The sequence below is a fragment of the Leptonychotes weddellii genome, unplaced genomic scaffold (assembly GCF_054177405.1).
Source record: "Leptonychotes weddellii isolate Sample4059 unplaced genomic scaffold, ASM5417740v2 HiC_scaffold_261779, whole genome shotgun sequence".
Lineage (NCBI taxonomy): Eukaryota > Metazoa > Chordata > Mammalia > Carnivora > Phocidae > Leptonychotes > Leptonychotes weddellii.
This window is the reverse complement of record NW_027854084.1, coordinates 1-259: the sequence shown is the minus strand read 5'-3', so window position 1 is coordinate 259 and position 259 is coordinate 1. Positions and strand designations below refer to the sequence as shown.

The 259-nt window shown below is 37.5% G+C and overlaps 1 non-coding gene across 1 annotated transcript; it reads right to left on the bottom strand.

The window, feature by feature from the left end:
• Positions 1–46: 46 nt before the first annotated feature.
• LOC145718949 (U6 spliceosomal RNA) lies at positions 47–153 on the bottom strand. The gene has a single exon (XR_014142110.1). It is a non-coding gene; the product is annotated as a U6 spliceosomal RNA (small nuclear RNA).
• Between the last annotated feature and the right edge of the window lie 106 nt (positions 154–259).

The window sequence follows — 259 nt, the reverse complement described above, 5'->3', positions numbered from 1 at the left end:
ATTTCGCTTAGCATAATCTCCTCCAGTCCCATCCATGTTGATGTAAAAAAATATGGAACGCTTCACGAATTTGCATGTCATCCTTGCGCCGGGGCCATGCTAATCTTCTCTGTATCGTTCCAATTTTAGTATATGTGCTGCCGAAGCGAGCACAAATTCAATATATTTTTAATTCAGATAAAGCAATACTTGAACTATCATGCAAAACAATTACAGCTTATTTTAGAAAAACGCAACTCCTTTTCACTCAGAGGTGAAA